General features: G+C 38.3%; 1 long non-coding RNA gene across 1 annotated transcript; it reads right to left on the bottom strand.

Annotated features, from left to right (window-relative positions):
* Nucleotides 1-2339: 2339 nt before the first annotated feature.
* Nucleotides 2340-25118, bottom strand: LOC145717776 (uncharacterized). The gene is made up of 4 exons (XR_014141186.1): nt 18769-25118; nt 4410-4466; nt 3677-3743; nt 2340-3532 (listed from the first exon to the last, which is right to left on the bottom strand). It is a non-coding gene; the product is annotated as an uncharacterized LOC145717776 (long non-coding RNA).
* Between the last annotated feature and the right edge of the window lie 1214 nt (nt 25119-26332).

The following is a 26332-nucleotide window of genomic DNA, read 5'->3' on the forward strand; positions in this document are numbered from 1 at the left end:
CTTCTCCTTCTCCTTCTCCTTCTCCTTCTCCTTCTCCTTCTCCTTCTCCTTCTCCTTCTTCAACATATAAATTCTTAATCTCAGGAAACAAACCGAGGGTTGCTGGAGTGGTGGGGGGTGGGAGGGATGGGGTGGCTGGGTGTAATTCTTTTTTTAAAAAAATTCTTGCCTAGGAGCACCTGAGTGGCTCAGTCAGTTAGCATCTGACTCTTGATTTCGGCTCAGGTCACGATCTCAGGTTCCTGAGATTGAGCCCCACTTCAGACTCTGCACCACTGGGTGTGAAACCTGCTTAAGATTCTCTCTCTCCCTCTGCCCCTCCCTACCCCTCTTGCTCTCTCTCTCTCTCTCAAAAAAAAAAAAACTTGCCTATAGGGTCTTTGAAAAAAAGAAAAAAGCACAAAAAGCTAAAGAAAAAGAAAAACAGTTGGAATGATGGAAATGAACTATTTGGTAATTAGAAGAACAAATACTTCTGTTTGTCCAAATGCTTGTCTTAGGAAAGCACTTTTGCCACCACCACCCCAGATTTCTTACAGTCCTTAGGTCCATAAAGTAATTCATATCAGCCTACTTTCCCCCCAAACCCACACTACTAGGCTGCTTTATTATCACTTCTTTATAAATCAAACCAAAAAAGTAAATGAACTCATATACATAGAACATTTAAAACGGTGCCTGCAGATAGATGAGAAAGAATATGTCGGCAGGTGGGAGCTCACAAAAGAAAGGCTTAGGACCCCTTTTGCCCTCTCCAGGGTCCTTTGGGTCATCTTTTACACAGCCTTCCACTGTGACTGATGGTGTACACCGCCCCCCAACCCCCGCTCTCTGTCCAGTCCAAAGGACCCTCTTAGTTACAGCACAGAAACATCATAGTTAGCCTGGTGATGGGTATTAAAGAGGGCACGTTCTGCATGGAGCACTGGGTGTTATGCACAAACAATGAATCATGGAACACTACATCAAAAACTGATGATGTAATGTATGGTGATTAACATAACATAATAAAAAAATGCGCATGCCTCTCAAAATTAAACAACAACAAAAAAACATCATAAAGGCAGCCCAGCCACACGGAGCCTGGAAAACCCTTGTTTCCTGACCAAGAATCAGTTGTTGGGCATCAGTGTTTTCTGCAAGGGTTACGACCTGAAACTTCGTAAAGAACCATCCACTTTTGGGGGAAGCATTTCTGAATTGTCCATCACAAACCATTTCTTCTAAAATACCATCATGAAATACCCATTTGCTGATAGGAGCTGTCATCTAATTTGATGCACGTCCAGATCTGGATGAAAGATTAAATTGTCTTCCTCCTTTTTCTATTGGGTGTACAGTTTTTAAACCATCAATAGCATTTCAAGTCTTCTGAAGACAGCCTGGCAGTACGTCCATGGTTCGTAGCCCAGTATAAACAACATCTAAACTAAAGCAGTTTCTATTATGCAGTGTTTTCAGCTACTTGAATAAGTCAAATCTTTCACTGAAAAAAAGTGTGTTCAATAGATGTTACTAGTCCACTTTAGCCAAGCTGCCGTATCGCACAACTCCTCGGAGCATCCTTGTAAAGGCACCGTGTGTTTCTGTAGCTCACAGCTTGTGTGGCTGTAGAGAGTGGCCATGCACATTCATGTATCTGGCAAAAAGTTATCACATTTTCTTGCGGAGTTGAGAAAAATGTTCTTATTGCATTGGTCATAAAGAAACTCAATAACTCTTTTTTTTTAAAGATTTTATTTATTTATTCATGAGAGATAGAGAGAGAGAGAGGCAGAGGCAGAGGGAGAAGCAGGCTCCCCGTGGAGCAGGGAGCCCGATGTGGGACTCGATCCCAGGACCCTGGGATCATGACCTGAGCTGAAGGCAGACGCTTAACTGACTGAGCCACCCAGGCGTCCCGAAACTCAATAACTCTTATGACCACTCTGAACCTCTTCCAAGTAACATTAATTATTAATGTGCATCCATTTGAATCAATGTATTTATTGACATGTGTGTATGGTAATTTATAATTTTCAGGAAGTTAAAACTATGAACCTCATGCAAATACAAAATAAACACAAATCAGCAATTTTATTCAACTAGGGTATTAATGAGCAAATTAGTAATAGTAAAGACTGGTTAAAAGAATTTGAAGAGGGGCGCCTGGGTAGCTCAGTCGTTAAGCATCTGCCTTCAGCTCAGGTCATGATTCTGGAGTCCTGGGATCGAGCCCCGCATCGGGCTCCCTGCTCCCTGCTCAGTGGGAGGCCTGCTTCTCCCTCTCTCACTCCCCCTGCTTGTGTTCCTTCTCTCGCTGTGTCTCTATCAAATAAATAAAATCTTTAAAAAAAAAAAAAGAATTTGAAGAACATATATACGTGTGTGTGTGTGCGCTGAAACAAATGTGTTGCATGATACTAAACAGGTTAATATCTCTTAGGGCAATAAAATTAAATGTTTGTGGTTATCTTTTCTACACAGCAGAAATTACTGGTCTCTCCATGGAATGAAATTCATGTGTGTTACTATGGATAAATATTGTTTATATTACCAATAGTTCTATGCAAATTAATTTCTAAGTCACAAAATTATAAAATAGCCTACAAATGGAAAATCAATTAAATGTGTACCCTCACATAGAATGAGATAATCGCTGGAGGGATTCTTAGGCAATGCCCACTGAAATCCTTTGCTCATTTCCAAGTCTCAATGCAAAGAACTCCTGGCTACATTAGGGATATGAAAAATGTGAATACGGTTCAAAACACATGAACTGTATTGTCCTAGAGCTGTTTTCTCTCAACATATAAATGAAGGCTGAGTCTGTTTAATTACTTATCCATATAGTTACATTTATCTTGGAACTAAGAGTAGTATTTATTCTTGAGAAACAATTATTTTTTCTGTCATATAGTCTTTCTGGGTTAGTACTTCATGTGTGTGTTATATCATTAACATACTACATGTGTATATGTGTGTGATTACTTATATCTTTAATATGTTGCATGTAAAAAAATTAAAATGTAACATCAATGGGTATAAATAAAAAGTCTTTACCATCAAGCTCAACATTATGTTCACTTTTTAAGCAACTCCAAATAAGATTATTATCTATTAATTCCATCTGCTGTGACAGTTTATATAATGATTTCAGTGAATATTATCTCATAATTGGGAAATTTTTCTTTCAGATATCTAAAGAGCGAATTTATTTGCAAATTCTTCTCACAGAGTTTAGACATGATCCATGTCTAACGATTGAGCTTGGTTTTTTTTAAAGCTCTCTTAAAGTGTTGATCTTTGTGTAGGGGGAGATGCTCTCTGTTCCTTCCTCCTATTACGTGTTCCATTCCTCGGTCATATTCCAAGGCACTGATTGACCCATATTTACCAATGGGCAGAGTCACTGCAGCCTGAAGTGCACACTCTCATTCCAGCTTCTGTCACCTCCAGGTAAAATCAGTAAGCCCGCCAGCCCTTCCTGCTTGTCCTCTTGGCCTGTACACACAGCTAAAGCATACTAGTTCTCACTCTGGATGTGTTCAGCCTGGTAGGAGGCAGTAAATGAACAAGATTAGGATTTAGGCTAATGGAAAGAAGATGCTCTGTTCACGTCCAGCAAACTGCATGCCCCAACAGTGTTTTATCAGAACTCTGCCCTTGAGGTATTAGACTCTAGTCCAGGTCATACCGTAATAGCAGCTTTTTGCCCAGCAGTGTTGCTCTATGTCTTCGTGTACTTAGTTCCCTCCGTAAAACTGTGTAGAGAAGGAATGATTGGTAACTTTACTTACACACCTAATGGTGGGGACTATTGATTTTTTCTTTTCTGCAAAATGCATATATTGGTAAATGTTTGATATATAGATGGCTGTACCTTACATTAAAATTGTTCATGTTGGGCATCTGGGTGGCTCAGTTGGTTAAGCGACTGCCTTCGGCTCAGGTCATGATCCTGGAGTCCCGGGATCGAGTCCCGCATCGGGCTCCCTGCTCGGCAGGGAGTCTGCTTCTCCCTCTGACCCTCCTCCCTCTCATGCTCTCTGTCTCTCATTCTCTCTCTCTCTCAAATAAATAAATAAAATCTTTAAAAAAATTGTTTATGTGACATAAAAAGAATAATGTTTTCATTAAAAAGAGTAAGAATGGAAAAGAGGGTTTTTTTTTTTAAAGCATTTTTCTCTACCCCTCCCCACAATGCCAAAATGTTATCAAAATACTTAAAATACAAAAAAAGAAAAAGAAAAAAAAAAGAAATCCAAGCAAAAGGAAGAGAAATTAAAGAAAAGGGAATTGTGAGCTTTTAGCGAGTTTCTTTTATGTATCCGGGGCTCTGGCACTCCTTGAGAAGAAGTGTATGGTCATTAGGATAGGATTGGACTGTGAAATCATACTCCCTGGACTCATAATCTTCAGCCACTTACTGGGCTAGGTAACCTTGGGCAAATTCTATCACCTCTTTTGCTTCTCAGTTTTCTCATCTGGAAAATGAAAATAACAATTGATTATAGAATCAGGTCACACACTCTCTATAAAGCACAAGGTAAATGACATGATTGTGTATTTTCACCTTCATTTTTCACATTCCTCCTGTGAGAAGCACATAGCATTTCAATGAGGAAAAGTAACCAACATGGAAGATCACTTCTAAATTATTAACACTGCTTCTTCTTGTAATAGATGGTATAAATATGTGTCTGTATTTTAGATTTCTTACAAAGAAAATAAAAGGTTTGGCCTAATTGGGAAGTCTTCAAGAGTTAAACAGTAGTCTCTAAACATTTAGTTTATCTATTTTTCTCATCAAGGCAGCACTAAAAGTATAGCAAACAGAAGTAACACACTGAAGTAATTTTCTCTATTTTCAAGAAAGACTGACAAGAAAGACATTTCATTTGGAGAAAAGTTAAATCCCTTTTACTAAGTCTCCTTTGTACTGTGGCCACTGCTTACCTTTTCCAAATTACTATCATTAGTTCTAACATATCTCAGTTATCTGGGCAAATAGCACCACTTGTTTTTTTTCCCTTATGTGCGCCATTTTTTCTTGTCTCTGCCATAGATGAGTCAGCCCTAGAAAGCGTTTATTCTCTCTGAATTATCTTTTTTTTTTTTTTTAGATTTTATTTATCTATTCATGAGAGACAGAGAGAGAGAGAGTGAAGCAGAGGAAGAAGCAGGCTCCCAAGGAGCAGGGAGCCCGATGCGGGACTCGATCCCAGGACCCTGGGATCATGACCTGAGCCGAAGGCAGACGCTCAACCATCTGAGCCACCCAGGTGCCCTGAATTATCTTAATCATAGTTCTGGGTCAGCCGAAATGCAAACACTTCCAAGAAGTCTTGACTGAGTGCCCCAAGTGACTGCAATCTCTCCCTCCTCTGAACAGACTTCAGACCTGAAATCGAAATCTAGAAAATGAAGGGAAATGCCAACAAAATATAGCTTGTTCCATATAATGTTAGTATGTTCTATACTACTCTTCTGTCTCCTGTTAGAACTTTGAGAGGAAACTTCACAGAGAATTAATCCCTACAATGGCCAACCTACTACCATGTGTGGATAATGTAAATAAGCACTTGAGAGCAAAATAATGAAAATGGAATAGTGTGTAAGTAACAGGATTCATGATTTTTAGATCCCAGCTATATGTCTGGCAACAATGATGCATCATGTATTCCTTATTTATTTATATACACATTACATATGAGGAACTGTGTTAGGCGTGTGAGAGACCCAATTAATAATTATAGTTGACAATGTGAAAGCAATATAGTTTACTTAACAAAATGACAGACCTAAGGGGAGGTTAGAAATCTGGCAAACTAGTTACTTCACATTATTCTTATATCAACAGCTGTGTGGTTGGCCTTGAATTTCTTCCAGTTTTTCAGTAAATCAGAAATTTAGGAAATAAATGCTTCATATTATTGCAAAAGATAAAGCACAAATAATTTAAAAACTGCCTCACATTTTATAATTTATCAAAATAACAATGTTATTATTCACAAAGTGTGAATCATTTGTAACATAAGGCTACTTTGGGGAAAGGATTCTATAGTCAAATTCAGGAAATACCGCCTCATATTTCATTTTCTTAGAAATTCGCAAAGCATGAGCATATAAAGACCCTAAAAGCAGTAACAGTAAATAGTCTTACTAAACTAAATGAATAATTCCAGTTACTTGAGTAAAGATTTTTGTTTTCATGGTATACTGGCCTTCTACTGAAATGAATTTGAAAACTGTTGATTTTTCAAAATATTTAATTAGAATGAATTAAATTATTAAAATATAGGGATTAAGTTTAATTCTTTCTTGTTTGTCTTTTTACTAACCAAAATTGGTAACAGTTATGTGATAAATTTCTACTTCCTTAAAATGTTTAACCATATAATCAATTTTTTTTGTTACAACAAACTTTACCTTCATAACTCCAAAAAAATTACTTAGCATTCATACCTTTATATAACTACCCACATATGTATATGTGTATATGTACATGTATATGTACATACATGTATACACATGTGTGCATACACACATATATGCGTATATATACATATAGCCACAACAGTGTGTGTGTGTGTATATATGTCAAGAATTACAAACGAATGTGGGAAGTTGAAATGCTCAACAAATTAAATGAGAAAATAATTTGCAAAGAAATTTAAATTCTTTTTTTAAATTTTATTTTATTATGTTATCTTAATCACCATACATTACATCATTAGTTTTTGATGTAGTGTTCCGTGATTTGTTGTTTGCATATAACACCCGGTGCTCCATTCAGTATGTGCCCTCTTTCATACCCATCACCAGGCTAACCCATCCCCCCACCCCCCTCCCCTCTAGAACCCTCAGTTTGTTTCTCAGAGTCCATAGTCTCTCATGGTTAAATTCTTACCTTATAATGTATACAAGTATACTGAAATGTGTATTTTGGTTTAAACTAAAAAGATAAAGCCATAAAAATTTGAAGAAAGTAGTGGAAAATATCTAGCTAATATGTAATTATAACATGTAGGCATATGAAAAATGAATATATTTTTTAAAGTCAGTATATATGAACATGCTGATATAAAAATATCTGTACATTGAAAACATCATAAATAAGATTGAAAAGCAAACATCAAGTTGAGAAATAGGCCACATGGAAAGGACTCAACCTATTATGTTGACGATGAAGGGGTAGGAAGAGAATGAGCCAAGGAGTATAGGGACCTCTGGAAGCTGGAAAAGAGAAAGAAAAGAATTCTCTCCTAGACACTCCCAAAGGACTGCAGCCCTGTACACCAATTCTAACACAGTAAGATCCATTTAAGACTTCTGATGTGAAGAACTATATAGCATAATAAATGTATTGTCTTGAACTACTAAATTTGTGGTGATTTGTTAGAACAGCAGGAGGAAACTAATATATCAAGCATAACTAAATATATTTTAGTATTTTGATCCCATTCTTTCACTTCAAAAGTTGGAAAGTATACATTCTAAGCAACAACAACAAAAGAATAAAGTAAGAGTCCTCTTTTCTCTCTGACAAAGTTTGAGGTTCTCTAAATCCTGGGTTCAGCTACAGACTATGTAATTCCATCTGAAGGGTGTCTCTCATTAATGCTAACTAGTTCAAAGAAGAGTTTATCCACTGGGCAGATGACTATGATGGAGAACCAAGAAACAAATCCACTTTCTGAATACTCAAAATCATTGTATTTATATTTCAATATTAAATTAAGCTATTATTTTCTGTATCGTTATCTTTTAATTGCACCTTTTGGGATACCTCAGCAGGAGAGACATAATTATAAGGTGTGATATGAGCAATTTCACTTTCTTTTCTATTTATTCAGTGACTAAGAATGGTTGAAAATTGTCCTCTTATTTTTCTGGTATAGTATTCAGATATTTAATCTGATTTGAGTAAGACTGCAAAGGGTTTCTAAGCAATTACTTTGCTCACACATTGAAACCACAGCCCTCATTAAAATATAATCATCAAGTTCTATTTTGTTCAAGAATGGAAACACATAATGCATTTATTGTCAATTTACTCTATAAGAAAAAAAAAGAGATTTGTGGGAGGAAATCTGCATCTTTAAGGACAAATTACCAATGCCTTTTAAATCCACAAATGATAGTGCTCTAACAACCATCCAAGTCTATGAAAAAGTTTAAATTGACAAAATGAAGAATGGCTCAGACTTACTTTCAAAGCAATACACCTATTTGCCTGCATAACATACCTAGGTGTACACATTCTTGGGAAAAAGAACTGTGTTTTTAAAGCATCACTGATGCAGGTAATATATAATAAGTGTGGTGTGTTTTGTTTACTGAGGTTTACAAATATAGCTCGTTGCTGGCCTACTCCACATAATAAGCTAGTCAATCCTACAGAGCTTGTAGCATGATGATGAAAGATGTTGAGCAAGCACCTAAGCATTCCCACATCCTTGCTGTCAAAATAATAGGTTCTTACTAGATGCCAGGTGCTTAAAACAATAGATGACTTCGTAAACATGTAACTGCATTTAGTCAAAATTTACATTTTGAACCAAAGACTTCACTTTAGTGAGCACCACTGAATATACACATTTATGTGTATATACATACAGGCATTTATTTATGTATATACAAATATATGTACACACACATCACATACACAAATTCCACAATTAAGACTGAATATAATCAGAAATTTTTTTCAGCCAAAACTTATTCTAGTCATTAAAATCTATAGTTGGAAATCAATAGGATTGTATAGTTAAACTCCTTCTGCAAAAGGAAATCTAAGACCCCAAAATGTTAAGAAACCAAGCTGTATACAAATCGGGACTAAAAGTCAGTTCCTCTCAAGTGTTTACATCTGGTTGTTTTTTCTTTGCTTTATTCTCTACAAATAATACATAATATGCATGAGGTTTATAAGTATGTATAGATTTTACACTAATTTTTATAGGAACACATCAGGCTTAAAATTTTTAGTGAGAGAGAGAGCGACCTACAAACTCATGTTTAACATACCTGACTTATCTGAGCAATGCATTAACTCAAATCTTTCCCAGATATTTCTAATACAATGTATTCACTTACTGAATCTGTTTGATCTCCTATGTCTCTTTCCTTCCTCAGCCACATGTTAAGTAAAATTTAAATGAATTCACACAGTTGTAGATCTTATGCAAATGAATTAGAAAACTAAATGTTTTCTAATATTCTTGGATCTGTTTGAAGTCTTTCAAATGAATGTCATCTAAGGCAGATTTAAATATCAGGTATTTTCTTTTTTTTTTTTTAAGATTATTTTATTTCTTTGACGGAGAGAGACTCAGCAAGAGAGGGAACACAAGCAGAGGAAGTGGGAGAGGGAGAAACAGGCTTTCCATGGAGTAGGGAGCCTGATGCGGGGCTCGATCCCAGGACCCTGGGATCATGACCTGAGCCGAAGGCAGACGCTTAACCAGCTGAGCCACTCAGGTGCCCCAGTATCGGGTATTTTCTAGTGTGTTTTAAAAAGCAAGGCAAAATAAATCTTTCCTGATTTTTTTTTTTTCTGATATACTACACCATGGTAGGGTAGGTTATGCACTGAGCTCGAGAGAGAGAGAAACAATGTTCTTTCCTGTACCTCTTCCAAATGTTTTCAGAGTTTCTGTTCCCTTCTTCTTTTTGCTTCTATCTATGTAACACCCAGTCTCTAGAAGTGTGTTCCTGTCCCTGAAACACCCAAGTAGATGCATGTAAGTGCATATGTGTATCCTGCTAATTTGATTATTCACTAAGCCTGGCTAAGTCTACTCCCAAATGGTTTGAAGTTTCAAATCAAATCTGTGATTTGCTAATGTCACCATTTGGAAGTTTCTCATTGGCATTGATTGATTATATGTATAAGTAAAATGTGTTCTTTTTTATTTTTACTCTTAAAATCATATACAAACCACATAAAGACAGCCAAATCAGTTAATCATATCAGTAGCACTATGCAAGCCAGAGTCCACAGAGAAATATCGTGGAAAAAAGAAAACCTCAAGAAAGGTCAACATTGTTCACACACTTTTTTGACATTTCTTCACTCATGTTCTTCACAGCAACATCCCTTAATCGCTCTCTTCCCTGGTAGCCATTTCTCTCACTCTCCCACAGCTCCTCTAGTCTTGTCTTCAGACTCTCCTCATTCCTTAATTCATTAAACCTTCAGAAATATTTATGGAGCACATTCTCTCTATGTGCCAAGCACTGGAGAGAGAACCATGAACCATACAGTCTTGGCCTCATGGAGCATTTTTTCTGATGAGATAATTTATATATAAATAAGTGACCTAATAAAAACAAAGTGAAGTAAATGACTAGAGAATAATGAGTGGGCCACTGATTTCTGGGGCCCAGAGGCATTGAAGAGAAGTCTGGGTACTTTTGGGGTCCAAATAAGGAGAACTAGTGAGAAATTCTATCGTCTGCAGAGAACTCGTCTTCCTGGCTCTAAAAGTGGGAGTAAGGTGGACAGCTAAGCGGGTTGTTCCCAAGGCTGGGAGATACAATGAAGCCACACTCCCGGTGACTCACTCTGGAGCCTTTGAAGGCCTGATGACCCATCTTGTTTCTCTACTGTCCATCTGTGGGGTGGAGATGCTGTTGACTCCCACTGCTTCTGGGACAGTTCCCAGTTGTGGCCTGACCCTCAGCAGTCCATCAAAGACAAGGACAACCCACCTAAAAGAGACCAACATTCAAAGAAAGAATGGCCAGAATGCATATCCAGGGAAGTAAAACTGCTGAGAGATCCAGATGACAAGTGGTTAAAAATCATGAGAGTATGTAAGGGGATTCAAGTATAGAGAACCCTCAGGGAAAGGATATTTGTAGATTAACAACATGATTTATCAGCCAAACAATATCTGAGATGAGTTGGAGGAGAGGATGTTTACTACTCAAACGTGTGTCCTTGAAGATCAAGTGCAAGAAACATTCCAAATGCACGGAGAAAAAAATGGCAGAGAAACCAGAGCAAAACCACGAGGGAAAAAAAAAGAATCTTGGAGAACATAATCTTAGTATAAGATTAAAAGTACTACCAGGAAGTAAAAAAAAAAAAAAAGTGGAGAGTCAATAAAAGGAAAAATAATAGGAAATTTTTGTGTGTGAACTAAAAGCCCGGTGCCACGAATTAAATGGGCTTTCCAAACCCCAGGCCAGATTGATGAGAAAAGACATGATGCCTAAAGGCATCCTGTAAAATTTCTGAACTCTCCAAGGGAGAAAAAAAAGAAAGGCAAAAAAAATGTTATAACATTCAGGGTAAAAAAAAAAGCAAAGGGAAAAGGTCGGAATCCTCATCTACAACGCTGGAGGCGAGAAGATGGTGGTAAGAGCAGCTATCAACCACTGTGAGAAAAATGGTACAGTTCAAGAATCTTGGACCCAGCTAAGATTTTATTTCATTTCAGGGTTAAAAACAAAAATATTTGAGAAACTACAAGAGAAACTATCATCCAAGCACTCCATCTGAAAGAAAAAATAATAAAGTGTCTTAACTAAAGGAATCAGAATAGAAACCAAAAGGTGGCAGGACAGAACAAGAGTGTGTGTGTGTGTGTGTGTCCATGTGTGTGTGAGATACAAGGTCAAGTGCATAATACAGTTTTTTCTTCTTCTCTTTAATGCTTTCCTGATCTAGTTTTGAGACCCTGGCTAGAGGCCAATTAGGTCCCCTTCTTGCCTAGCTGAAAAATTCCACACCCCAGCCACTTCCCTTATCTGGGCCAAATGCACCTACTCTCATCTCCCCAGGGCCAGGTACCAGACATCTAGAGACAGGCCCTATGCCCCAGGACCCAGAGAAATTATTCAAATTAGCCAGTCTCCAGGGATGCACCCAAATCTAGGTAACCTACTCCACTCACCTTAGGAAAGCGGCTCCCATAGCTTCAGTTTGTTGTTATCCTGTCCCTGTTACAACCCCTGAAGGGCCCTGCCTGGTAGCTTTCTTTCATCCTGAGTATAAGTAACAAAGGTTTCTGCCTTTCTTCTATCTAAGTGTCATTGTATTGTGTCTCACCACTGAAAGAATCTTTAAATCTTTTAGAACAAAGCATGAAAGTACAATATATTTCTGAATACAAAATCATTAAGGAAAAAATGGTTTGCCCTCTAAAAAATTCTAATAATCCAGAGGTAAAAATACAGAACTACCTACAACCTTGGAGTCAAGCGGGGTGGGGAAGGGTTGGAGACTTGGTAAAATGGAATTGTGGGTGTGAAGAGAAATCATGAGTTATATTTTTGGTATATCCCATTTAAATACCTATTGGACATCCTACTAGAGATGTCAAATAAGCAGTTGGACTTTTTAAATCTGGCACTCACAGGCTATAAATTTGGGCGTCATCCGTGAATATTTGCATGTTAGGAAGCTGTAAGACCTGAAATTACCTAAAGGAGCCATGTGGACAAATGAACCCTACTCATGCCTCCATTGAAAGGTAGAGGAGGAAGACCTAATGAGAGAGACTAATAGGAAGGGTCTGGGCAGGTGGTGGACACCTGGAGTCAAGTGAAGAACACCTTTAAAGAATGAGAGAGAGATTACCTTGATCCAGTGCTGCAGACAGTTGAATAGAGTGACTAGCAAGAATTGGGCATTGCATTTGGAAATTTGGAGGTCTTTAGTGACCTTGGCAGAAGTAGTTTCGGTATGGTGTGGACAAAATCCAATTGGAAGAGTTTCTAGAGAGAATGAAAAGCGAAAAAGACAGTGAGTATAGATAATGATTTCAAAGGATTTTGTTGGAAGAGAGAACAATGAAATCAGGCAGTGGCTAGTTGGAAATGTAGGGTCTAGACAGGTGTTTTGTTTGAAGATGGAGATAGTCCCTCTTATTCTGATTTATTTTTTAAGATTTTTTATTTATATTATTAGAGAGAGAGAGCATGAGCAGGGGAGGGTCAGAGGGAGAAGGTGAAGGGCTCCCTGCTCAGTGGGGCTCGATCCCAGGACCCCAGGATCATGACCTGAGCCAAAAGCAGATGCTTAACCAACTGCGTCACCCAGGCGCCCCTTATTGTATTTTTTAAAGGTTATTTATTTATTTGAGAGAGAGAGAGAGAGAGCGTGCAAGCTGGGGGAAGAGCAGAGGGAGAGGGACAAGCAGACTTGGTGCTGAGCGCACAGCCCAGCGGAGTTCCCATGACCCTGAGATCATGACCTGAACCGAAATCAACAGTGATCACTTAACCCATGAGTCCCCCAGGTGCCCTCACCCTTAGCCTGATTTAAACGATCCTAGGTGGGGGGGAAATGTTGGAACAGGGGGAGGAGGAAAAGGGAAGAAAGGAAGAGAGAGCGGGTTTGTTGTTGTTGTTTTAGGAACAAAACACTTGAAAAGGAAACAGAATGTTCTACACAGATGTATACTAACCAGTGAATGGTACATAAATAGAGGGATTAATTAGAAGAAGAAACCATTCATTCTTAAAATCTGAAGAAAGACTGACTCCCTGGGTCCAAGTGCAAATAAGTAGGTTTGGTAGGAGAAAGTAAGAACATTGTTTTCTAGTGGTTTCATTTTTTTAAATAAAATAAGCTTCTCTCTCCTGAGAGAGAGGCTATGAGGAGGATGTTGAGGGTTTGAACAGGAGAAGAAGGTCTGAGGGTAGAAGTCTACTGACTAGGGAAATAATGCTTGAAGGACTGTGTTGAGGCCCGGCTGGAGATCTGATAAACACTTAAAATGAGGTAAGTAAATATGACTGTACTTTTTCTTCAGCTGGGGCACCTGTTGATGGTTCTGCACAGGCTGGATGCATCGCAATTGGGTCTGGCCGGGTCAGTACAGTAGGGATTCAGGAAGATGGGGAGTGGACGCATTCCCCCACCCTGCTCGCAGGAACACTGATCCTTGTATTGCTCCTCCCTTCCCCAACTTCTATCTTAATATGAGTTGGAAAAACTACCAAAATTTTCCATGAAAGGCAGGGAATGATAAGAAACTGTGACAGCAAAGGCAGAATCCTTTAAAGCAGACAAAGTGAAGAGAAAGTCTGCTAATCCATATGCCTTAGTAATTGTCCCGATTTGTTTTTCTTCTTGTTTAAGCTCTGTGATTTCTAGTACATTTTATCAGTGTGGAAATGGAATTAAAATGCTACAGCAGGGGCACCCGGGTGGCCCAGTTGGTTAAGTGTCTGCCTTCGGCTCAGGTCATGATCCCAGGGTCCTGGGATGGAGCCCCACATCAGGCTCCTTGATCAGCGGGGAGCCTGCTTCTCCCCTGCCTGCCGTTCTCTCTGCTTGTGCTTGCTCTCCGTCTCTCTCTGTGTCAAATAAATAAATAAAATATTTAAAAAAATAAATAAAATGCTATAGTAGATGCTTGTAAGCTAGGTTTTATTGGTAAATTTAATGAATCATGAGGTATAAAACTAAATATTTCCTAATTTATGACCTGACACTCCACAGTGCCTGCCCCACCCCATGGTTTCAGAACCAGAAAGTGGAATGAAATCAGCTCTATTAATTGAGCGGAAAGAGTTGCATATGAAACCACTGATTTGACCATAAAGATGCATATTCATAGGCAAAAAATTGTTTTGTTGTTTGTGAGTAGGAGTTCATTATAAAATATGGGCTAGAGGGCCCATATACATACACTCAATATGCTCAGTGTTAATTTTCTAAAATATACATTTACCTCCTAGTTGTTGTAAAGTACATCATTTAACATTAGGAGTCTACTGGATAGTCTTAATTATTATTTTCTTAACCTTTAACCTGGGGAAGATTTTAATAATTATTACTACAGGGCACTGAGGGCTGTTTCAACTTAATAACTCAAAGGATGACACATGAAGATAATTTTGCAATGTACTTCATTAGCTTTTTTTTTTCTTTTTTGAGATTTTGCAGCACAAATTACCAAGAAGAAGTAACGGACAAGTTATTTGTATTTAGGTACAAGAAAAGCGAGAAATGAGGAACCAAAGAACTAGCCAGAGCCATTTGCCGTAGCCAAGCTGGGAATTTAAGAAACAAAGGCTCTATGTACAAATAACTAGTTCAATTCTTTTATGGGAATTAGCCTATCTTCTCTAGTACAGAAAATCTCTTTTAAAAATCTTTATTAGTATAGGAAACTGGACAATTTGGCTAGACCATGTTACGATCCATAGATTGCATGGAGTAATTTGGCCAACCTTATTACCTGGAAAGGAAGATTGTACCCTTTTCCATCTCATGCCAGCTTTGTCTAGGAAAATGAGCCTCCCAGAAAAATGAGGACAGCTTTTTCTCAACAAGTAACATAAGAGTGTTTTCTTCATTCATAATCTCCCAATACCCTAAAGTAACCAACAAACAGTGCATCACAGGGCAATGAGATTTAAACATTGAAAGAATACTTGCCAGAGAATGCAACTCAAAATAGAAATAATTACAAAACAGAATACTTTGTGTAACAAGAGGGAAAGCATATGTCCAAATATTCTGATTTAGGTTAATTTAAATTGTTCTTGAGAAGAGAAAGGAAAATAAGAACTGTCCAGTCCATTTTTGTGGTCAGAAACACAGTATGACAAATGTTCTACCTTCAAGAAAACATCTTGTGTTGAGCATTCCACAGAAATAGAAATGAGCCTGCATATTTGTGTTTATACTCAGGTACCGCATTGTGTATCCACAGACAGGATCACACTGGGTTTTGACTGATGCTTCCATTAAAATGGCTTGTGCTATTATTTTGTGTTCCCATTCTTACCTAGACAAACAATTGATTTCTTTTAATGTAGAAAAGCAAAGGGAATATAGTACGTAAATGATATAATCTTCCTTAAACTAGAATCATATATTTTATAGATGTGCTGGATACTTTTGTAAAGATCTCCCTAAATTACTGTGCATGGGGAAAGAAGGAAACAAAGCCAAATAGCAATTGAGTCCTATATAGTAGTCACTGTATTCTCACAAACACATTCAGCAATCTGTTTCTACAGAGCCTTTTCCTTGCCTATGCTTTCTGTCTGGAAACCTCTTTCCCTAGGAATATGCATGGTTCTGTCTGTCCCTTTCCCCAAGCCTTTGTTAAGACCTCATCCCCTCACACAGGCTGGACCTAATCACCTTGTCTAACATAGATGCCACTTCACTTTGTTCTCCATTCCCTGTACTATTGTTCTTCATAGCCCTGTTGCCATTTTACATGTTGTGTATTTATTTGCTTTTGTTTATTGTCTGTTCCTCTCCTGCTTCCGCTGCCCCATTATAATGCGAATCTTAGGGGAGTAGGGATCTTGTCTACTTTATCACCTGCTATTTCTCCAGTGCTTAGAACAGAGCTTGACCCATAGTTGTTGAATGACTGACTAAATTCTTCCTTCTCCTCTAAGTCCCAGGAAGTCGAAGTTCCTTGCTTGGAGTTTTTAGTAAGCTTTCTGGTTAGTTGATTAAATGCTTTGTTGCCCAAAACTCAAGTCTCACAGTCTACCAAGCATTTACTCTGATGTCTACTTAGAAGTCAGAGGAAGAGAAGGTGGAAAGTAAGTTTGTAACAAACCATACAAGACAAACAAACACTGGAAGCCTTAGTCTACATAGACTGTGACTTGTGAATGTCCCTCTCATAAAGGTATTTATTCATTCCATTTTTAGTCAACCCATACTAATTTGTGATGCCTATTGGGCATTCAAGCCGAGATGTTGAGAAGGCAGCAGGATTAAAGCCTCAAGTTCAGGAGAGAGGTCCAGACTGAAGATAAATATTTGGGAATCATCTGCATTTCAGTGGTATTTAAAACCAGGCTACTGCATGAGATCACGCAAGTATAGGTAGAAAAAAAGGACCTGAAACTGAGGCCTGAACATTCCAACAGTTAGAAGCTGGGAAGTGGGAAAGAACCAGCAGAGACTGAGCAGGAGTTTCAGAGACATGAGAGAAAAACCAGATGACCATGGTGTCTGGAAGCTGAGCAAAAACAGTGCATGAAGGGTGTGTGTTGAGGGAGCAGGGGTGTATCTGAGTTAAATACTGACAGGTCAAGAAACATAGGGACGGGAATTAGCCATTGACCTAGAAATGAAGGACATTTCTGACTTTCATATGAGCAGTTTAGATGCAGGAATGTAAGCATGTGCAAGACAGTTGGAAGAGATAAAGATTATAAATGATTCTTTTAAGTATTATTTGTATAAAAAGAAGAAGAGAACAGAAGCTAGAGGAAGAAGAGAAGGTTTTGCTAGTCATTGTTGTTTTAGAGATGAGAGAAATAATAGCATGTTATTTTCACCTGCAGTTTCCTTCCGCAGGCCAATGGCAGAAAAGATTTGCTTACTTTGGTTTTATACAATTATAGTATCTGTAAAAGCGAAGCATTAATCTAGTCACTTCAAATGCCAGAATTCACATCGTAAGTATTTCTTAACAGGAAACACACTAACACCTTATGGGTCAATGCATTGTCTTCGACAAGGCAATATTGATTTTCCAACATATCGGAGAGAAAGGAGCTTAACACTGAGGAGAAAGCCATTTATTTGGCCTGCTTTATTTTACTGAATAGAATGAAAATAAGTATATTGAGCCAGATACCTCCAGAGCACTAAGAACGCTGTTTTTGTTTTAACTTTTAACTTTATAACTATTGTAGAACAGAAATGGAATGCTCCATGGCACTTGGAATATAGATAATATGTTTTTAAAATATTGGCTGAAGTTTCCAAACCCCAAGGTTGGTGGAATTTTTAATTCTAGCCGGTTTTCAAGGCTCCATCTCTACCCCTTTTATTATATAAAAACCCTGGGACCTGCATCACCTTTTTTTTTTATTTTTTAAATTTTATTAGGTTATGTTAGTCACCATACAATATATCATTAGTTTTTGATATGGTGATCCACGATCCATTGTTTTCGTATAACACCCAGTGCTCCATGCAGTACGTGCTCTCCTTAATACCCATCACCGGGCTAACCCATCCCCCCTCCCCCCTCCCCTCTAAAACCCTGTTTGTTTCTCAGAGTCCAGAGTCTCTCATCTCTCCCTCCGATTTCCCCTCTTCATTTTTCCCTTCCTTCACCTTTTAATATATCCTAAAAAATAGGACAGGCCCCAGTTGCCAATGTTGGGGTCTGTGCTTGGTTCCATTGGTCAACTAATGCCAACAGCGACACTGGACATTTTTTCCCACTGGGCCAAGTTTGAACATAGGAGGCTCCTGGCCAAGGCTACAAAGCTCAGTGTTTGGTACTAACTGGCCACCAAACAGACATCCCCTTCCAGAATTCATTCTCCTTTACAGGAACTATGTTTGGGCAGGTACAATTCTCTCTGACACCTGGAAAATCCCTATCCTCTTTCCCAGTTGTAGGGATCCAATGGCACCCTCTCCAAGTCTTCCCCACTACCAAACTTCCCCTGGCTTTGGCAAATCCAGCTTAATCATTGAAGTAAGTCTAAGGTCTTCATATATAAAAACCGGTTTAGAGATTTTCTTCTGGGCAAACTAGGCACCTTGAAATTTCTCTTTTCTACCAACACAAATGCACAAAAAGGCTTATTTGTGCATCTGGAATGTATAGACTTTCAGGATGAAGTGTCCTGGGGAAAGGCAAAGCAGTGGAGATTGGGTTTCCTCAATGAATCACCCTGCTGCCCCAGCATTATTAAATGTAATTGTCGGGTAAATATAAGTCAGAAGTTATAAATTATTGTACCCTTTTCACTTATTCTTAATCGCCTTTTTATACAGCTCTAAAATTCAGAAGGCTTGTGGATTGTGGAAGTTGTTCTTCTTACCGCTGCTTGAATGTGACTCCCAGAGTGTAGCGTCCTGCTCGTGAGCCAGCTGCTAGCTCTGCTCTCTGAAAGCATGAAGTGGCTGGGTGTTAAGGTGATGTGGTGTCACACAGTGCAGTAGAATACATCTTCCAATTCACCCCAATCCCACACCTATTTGAAGACCGATGTTGTTCTATGCAATATAAACGATAATCATTATCTCTTCATTATTTGAACTTGTTAGTGAATCAGATGGATAGGAAAAGTAAATGAGTATCATTAAGGAAAGGCTAAGTGTGGTAAGGAAGAGAGGCAGAATGTGCTTCTGCACAGAGAAGCAATAAAAGCAGCCTTAGAAGAAGGAGTAAAGCCAATATTTGACATCAGTCTTGAAGAAGTGAATTTCAAACTCTAGGCCTTGACTCTGGTGGTAGAAAAATAAATTTATTGAATACATGCAGTATTTTAAAGAATCAAATCAAATTGAATAGGAAAGAGAATGTCAGGGGGACATCATAAGCAGTAAGGTTAAATATCCTTCCCCAAATTCTCATTTCAAAATATATGTGTCTTGGTGATCATATAAAATATATTCTTTTCAATGGGTCTTGGTTAAAAGTAGGTTAGAAATGTTTATTACTGTTGCATGGAACATAATTAGATAAAATGAAAGATGGTATTTCAAACAGAGGTGCCATCATAACCAAAGCACAGATAGAATAAAGATTTAGAACCTGCTTAGAGGTGATGACCTATCTCATTTATCTGAATCATTGAGTAACAAAGGTAATAATATATAGATATCTTAAGAAAATAAAAATAAACAAATATCTAAACTTAAAATGTTTAAAAAGAGATGTTTTCTTTCCTGTCCCAAATCTTTTTTTTTTTTTTTTCCTTTAGTCTCACCATCTTTAATCATCGGCACCTCCCACTCTGTTGCTCACGCCAAAGAACTAGAAGTCATCTTTGGATCATCACTTTCTTTTCACTCCTCCCCACCCTAATCCATCAACAAGTCCTGTTTGCTATTTACAAAATATCTGAAAACCATCCACCCATCCTCAATGCTGCTACCACGAGGGTCCAAGTTTCCATTAGCCTTTGCCAAGACCATATCAATAGTTGCCCAGTTGGCATCTCCATACCCACTTTTCTGTCTTTACCTCTGCCTTCAATTCATTCTTCACATATCAACCAGAATGATCTTTCTAAAGCTCTGCTTCCTGATATGGTAACCCCTAGCTACACGTTCTTTAAAATTAAATAAAGGGCAACAAAATTTAAAAATCTGATAACTTACTCTCAACAACCACATTTCAGGGGCTCAATAGCTACCTATTTCATCCAATATGGCAACCATACTGAACAGTGCAGAGAACATTCCCATTGCTGCAGACAGTGTCATCTGACAGTGCTGTTCCAAAGCATGAGCCAGATCATGTCATCACCCTACTCAGAAACCTCCACTGATCTATCATTGCAGCTAGAATAAAACCCTAAATTCACACCACAAACCACAAGTCCTACACAATATCCTTCCTCTGTATCTTGCTAAACTAACTATTTATCATTCTCATTCCTCAGTGGCTGGCTTCCTTTCTGGTTTTTGTTCAAATCAAGGCCCAAAGGGGGTCTTTGCACTTGTTTTTGTTTTGTTTTGTTTTGTTTTATCTTTGCTTAAAGATAAAACTCTCTTCCTTCCCAGAGCTGGTCTATTTAAATTTCTTAGGTACAACATTAGGTTACCTCCTCAGAGAGGACTGTCCTAGTTATTTTACATAGCATCAGCTTGTTTGTAACATTCATCATACTTACCATAATCTGGACTTAGGTAACTTATTAGTATGTTTATTGAATGGAGTGTTTACTGATCATCTATCTTCCCTTCTGGAAGACAAGCGTCTTGCCAGCCTTGTTCACTGTATCTAAAACACTTTACTACTGTATCTCAAACACTTAGTAAGTTCTCAGTAAATATTTGGTGAATGAATGAACCCCACATAAGAGCTAAACCTATAGAATTGGTGGGGAAAGAGTCTTAAAAGCAAGACAGACAATAGCCAATGTGGAGAAATTGAATATTTATAGGAAGCAACATGATCAGGTGCATGCTTTTCAAAGATTAATCTTATAGCTGTATATATACAGTCTGTAAAATTGAGATGGAGAAAGATTTAAAATTGTATTGCATTGGAGAAAGCTGGAGGAAGGGTGCACGGGACGCTATGTTGTTTTGCAACTTCCCATGACTCTGTAACTATTTCCAAATAAAAAGTTAAAAAAATTGCATTGTAGTATTCCTCAGCTTATGTAGTAATGACCAAAGTTATAAAAGTAATGCAATAGAGTTTTACCTGGAAAAATAAGGGGAATAGTGTATAATATGCCTCAATTTAGTATGTTTTGCTTTATACATTTGCATTAATGTGAGCTTTCTATTTACATACTTTATTTGCATGCTCAAATCAAATGCTTTGAACTTCAGTAGCAAGCAATACACAGAAATATATAATAGGCCATTGCAATATTATACATCTATTAAGCAGGAGCAGTCATCTATAGATATGAACTGTAGTTGATGGCTTGGTGCCCACGTCACATGCCCTGTGCCCACGTCAAATTCCATCCACAGTTGTTACTGTGCGCTGACAACATTTGACCTCAAGAGCTCTGTGTATCTTCCCAACGTCTCTGAAGCTGCCAGAGAATTACAAGGGATTCCTGTACCCAGGAGAAGTTCTCAAGAATATGAGATAAGTACAAAGTGGATTAATGTCCCAGCCTTCTGTCCTTCAGAAGGATAATTCTGGAAGGTTAGCTACACATTCCTCCATGGAATCAACACCCCTACCTCAACCCACAGCAGCAACCCACATAGTTGACTCTTCCTTATTCCTTGTTTCACTCTTCCTTTTCCCTCCCTTCTGCTTCCTAGGATTCTCTTATTCCTAAATAAATTACCCTTACCCAAATCCTGGCCTCTGCTTTTGGAGGAACTCATACACGGTTAGGGTCTGGAGTGATCCTAGAAAATAGAACCCCAGAATGGGATACTGGAAATGGATCACTCCCCCATCAGATGGCAGCAAAGATGGCGGGGCTGGTGGAAAGTGAAGTGACATTGGCCTTTGGCATGCTGAGCATCACAATTCTTTCACCTCACATGGACTGGGATGAAGTACAGGTGGAAGGGAGAGTGTTGGATTATTCAGTAGCTGTAGCACATGAACAAGATGAGAGCAATAGAAATTATAAGGATCGTGTATTGGCAAGTTCTCCCTATCTGTCTTGGAATCAATCATTAAAGAAAAAAGAAAAGATAGGCTCCAATGAATAAGCTATCATGTCAGGGCTTTCTTTCAATGCTGTAAGCACTGTATGGCAGCATTTAAAGAAACTCTCACCTTTCACAGCATTAGATTGTACTGTGTTAGATATCCAGCCCAGGTTTTAATTAAAAGATTAGCAGGAGCACAAAGAACACTGAATGTGCAGCTCGACAGACCTTCTATACTAAATTCAGTGCTTTACCAGAGAAAAGGCAAGAGCCTGAAACCTGGTATATTTGTGTGGCTGTGCTTGAATATCACGAAACTTCACATTCTCTATTCCACAGGGTTAGCAGAAGCAATCCTCTTTCCCCTAGAATCAAGAGGACCAGCTCACCTGTGTCTGGACACACCTTTGCAGGAATCTTACCTATAGCATATGCCTTGCAAAACAGTGTCCGCCCTTTTTCAGATCTGTTCCACCTCTTCTCATTACAAGCAGGCCAATTGCTAGAATCATGTCTCAACGTAGGCCGAAGGGAGAAACACTGTCACTACTCTGGGACTATTCACTGAGAGTTGGGACCTGGCAAGTATGTACTGGTGGGAAACGGGAACAGTGTGGAAGTGGATCTGGGGTTGTTAGATTGGAAAGGAGGTGGAGTATCAGGTTAAGAGAGAGCTTATTGATGTGGAGGACTTTCCACACCTTGATGACTCGAGAGTTTACTTCCTAGATTGACAATATATAGCAACATTAAGAAAAATCTTTAAGTTTGCTTAGTCTGAACTCCCTCACCCTCTTGCCTGGCTAGGGATTCATATCCCCAAATATCCCATAATTTTTTTCTCCCTCCAGTTGTGTATATGTTTAAAACATATTTCTGGAATGCTTAGAAAAAACCTGGCCACCTCAAGTAATGTCTCATCAAGAATCTATGGCATCACCAACCGTCTGCATTTACTTATGGTAAACTACTAAAAGTAGTTTTAGGCCATGGAAAATAAAATGATCAAGCTTTACCCATTTTTACTTTAATATTTTATTTTTCTTCCATTAAATTTTAAGATGTGTTTTAACCCTAAAATTCTGTAAGCTAAGTATATGATTATAAATTGTATTTACATATATCAGCTATGATACCTTTCAATAGCTTTCAATGGCCATCTAAAATAAGCTCTAAAAATAAGAAAATGCATCATCTCTCAGAACAAAAGGTCTAGAACCGGAGTGGCTCCAGGTGAGTTATGATCATTAAGGAAATGTCACCAAAGAACCAGGTTATTTCCTCTCTCTGCTTCACCCTCTTTGGTGTTTTGTCTTTGCCCTCAGGCTGGTTCCTTTCATTTTATAAAAGGCCATCAGAAGTTCTAGATGTTCAATCCAGATCAGTAACTACAAGGCCATAAAACACATCTCCCCAGTGTGTCCTTCAGAGCTAGAAAACAGATCTTGGACTCCCCTCCAGAAGGCTCATCAGCCTCATCTGGGTCACTTGCCCAATGCTGCATGATCAAAGGCATGAAAATAGGACTACCATGATTGTCTTAGTCTAACTGGAATTCACCCCAAGCTGTGGATGAGGTCATTCCTTTGATCATGTGGTAACTGAACAAAGTCAGGGTTTTGTTAGCAAGGAAGACAGGGAAATGAAAGTGGGTTATATCATCAACTGTATCTGTTGTACCCAGATTTCAGTGAGGATCCTGAGGCAAGGACATGAATGCGTTATCCAAGCAGCCTGCAGCACAATTGGCCAGGCCTGACTTAGGTGCCCCTTAGCAACTGTGATCTAGTGATTGCTGTCCATCCTGACTGGGCCACAGAAAGAGAGAGGGAGTTGGCACTTTGCTTTTGCTGATAAAGTGTCACAGAATGACCAGAGCCTTATGTAACGTAAACTCCATGTTAATATCTAAGCTCACAGTCTTTGAAGGCAACCAAGAACACTACCAAAAGCAGATAATAAATAAGAGTGGAGCAAGCAGCCTCATTTTGTGCTGTTGGCCATAACAAATGCATTTGATAAATGACCTACACTTGCAACTCTCACCATCGGTCCCACATGGTCTTAAAGAGTGATAGAGACATTTTGTCCAGCTGGTTTTCCATGGGCTTGCCTCCAAGCCATATACCTAATACAAACAGAAGCCTTAGAGAGGTCACTATACGTGTGTGGGTTTGGGTTTCCTTAGGCTTGCACAAAGGTCTGTAAAACTATGTTTTATCAGTCAGAATACGTTTTCAATGAGTTGTTGATTTAACTGTCTAGAGCAAAGCTATGAGGGAAAGTACTGAATCAAGAAAATCCTAGTTAAAGTAAATAATCCCTTCTTAATTCCTCCTTTGTGCAAATTAAGATTTATGTCCTTTGAGGTTTTTTTATATTCAGTTATGCTGATAAATTTAAACTGATGTAAAATATATATCTCCATGATTGTTATATAATTTTTAACAATGTTAAAATAATTTCACTTGTTAAAACACCTATTATTGGAAATAGGACTAAGTTAAATTCTATAAGACAAAAATATATGAAAACATTTCAAAATTCAATTAAAAATGTGAAATACAAAAAGTTATCAAGCTATTTCAGTGAGTTTGCCTTTCAACAATGCAGATTTTTATGAAAAATTAGCACCCTTTTTCCATTTTCCCTACTCATAAAGCAAAACTATCAAATCATATACATAAGAAGGTTGGCCAAAAGTGCAAATGCATTTGCATATTTTTCCTTCTCAATTATTTTTGAGTTGCTTAATTCAGCCAGATTGGAAGACATTTCTGTTCAGTGTAAAGAATCACATTTCTGCGGATTGCAACAGCCCTTCAACCAGGCTTTGATAAAAGGAGCATTAATTTGCAATTGCTTTCGTCAACAATTTCAATCTATTCATCTGAATAGTTGACCCTGCTGCATCTTCTCATTAACTCATGGATGTCACCACTAGCCCTCACAGCCATGACAGAAAAAATTATCGTAACTGTAAAGCAAGTCAGGAAACAAAGTCATGAGGAAAATACCACTTTCAATTCTTGGTTAAGTTTCTTTGAGATGGGAAGAATTTAAAATATGAGACTTTCTTTTCAGCTTTTTTTTAAATATAGGAAGTAGGTTACTTCCATACACTTAAGTCTAGGAACACCCAAAAGATAGCTATTTGTCAGACATAATCTGACAGCTTAACAGAAGTTTAGGGCTGAAAGCTTATCAGCAATCTAATTCAGAGTCCTTTGTTCTACAGAAGATGGACTCACCAGGCATTTAGTGCCAGAGCTGAGACCCTCTTCATTTTCCTGGGTCTGTCCAAGATTTCATTATGCCCAGTATTCTGTGTAGTCTCCAAAGTGATGTTTCCTAAAATGATTCCAAGACCACTTTACTATAAGATGCTGTTAACCTGAAAATAAGAGCTACAGTGAGAAGCAAATGAGCATTTATTTTGGGATCGAAGAATTTCAGGCAGAGGAGCACAGATTCAGGTAGAAACCCAAATAGTGTCGCACTTGCAGGGTGAGAGCAGAAGAGAAAAAGGAAAGGGAACAATTATTTGAGGTAAGAAAAGAAAAAGAGAGTTTTCTGTGGGTGTTAACAAGCTAAGCTACTCTGGGTTTCACATTGATTGGCTCCTGATTCTGTGTGGAGCAAGTCCACAACCATTCTTGTGACTAAGATGTCTGTTCTATTGCTGACTTACCCAGCAACTGGTCCAAAGGTTCTGGGCCAGTTCTAACAAAGGCAGGGAAGGCAGTTTCTCTGCAGTGGCTGCTTGAGCTCTATTTTAAAATGGCACAGTGGTGTCATTTATTCACAGTATTAACAAGTGTTTCATGAGAAAGGGATCATGGACTAATAATTACTTCCAGGAAGGGTTGGGTCAAAGTTAACCAGCTCTCCTTTCTATGGTAATTTACAGAGCCTTTAATTTGCTCCTATAGACCATGGGTGTTCACGTAGGCCATATAAGCATTAGATTGAAATGTGTTACAAACTTAATTGACCTCCTTGGCTCTTGTTTTATCTTGTTGTTGCTTATGTTTGTTTAATGGTGTTTTGGGGGGGGTTGTATATTTATTTACGTTTTGATCAAAACACCCAGCACAAAAATAATATTCTGCTGGATGGCAGAAAATGTTATTTGTATCACTTAGAATTTGATATGCTCCATGTTACAGAAAAAAATAGAAAATAGAAGAGGCATAAACAAAATAAAATTTTATTTTTCTCTCAGGTAAAGGAAATCTGGAGTATTTAGTCAAAACTGTGCAGGTTCCAGAGTCCTCAGGACTCACATCTCTTCCATCTTTC

The sequence above is a fragment of the Leptonychotes weddellii genome, chromosome 2 (assembly GCF_054177405.1).
Source record: "Leptonychotes weddellii isolate Sample4059 chromosome 2, ASM5417740v2, whole genome shotgun sequence".
Lineage (NCBI taxonomy): Eukaryota > Metazoa > Chordata > Mammalia > Carnivora > Phocidae > Leptonychotes > Leptonychotes weddellii.